Raw genomic sequence first — 330 nt, 5'->3', positions numbered from 1 at the left:
TCCTCTCCCATTCCTCCCTCCCTTCCCTCTCTCCCTTCCCTCTCTTCAGTGATCACACAAGACTGTTATTTCCTCCCCAACACGGGTGAGAAGGAGTGTGTGTTCCCCGCGTAGGCAGACACGTAGAAGTTGTTGACGGAAGTTGTTACTGACGATACAATCATTAGTCAGCGACGAGGATGACGTGTTTGTCGTGTTCGAGGCGATAAGGGGGAGAGAATGGGAGTGAGGAGAGGATAAGAGGATGGGGGGGGTGAGGGGAGAATGAGAGGATGGGGTGAGGAGAGGATATGAAAATGAGGGGGTGGGGAGAGAATGGGGGTTTGAGGA

The sequence above is a fragment of the Penaeus vannamei genome, chromosome 18, assembly GCF_042767895.1.
Source record: "Penaeus vannamei isolate JL-2024 chromosome 18, ASM4276789v1, whole genome shotgun sequence".
Taxonomy (NCBI): domain Eukaryota; kingdom Metazoa; phylum Arthropoda; class Malacostraca; order Decapoda; family Penaeidae; genus Penaeus; species Penaeus vannamei.
Note: the sequence above shows the minus strand (reverse complement) of the source record.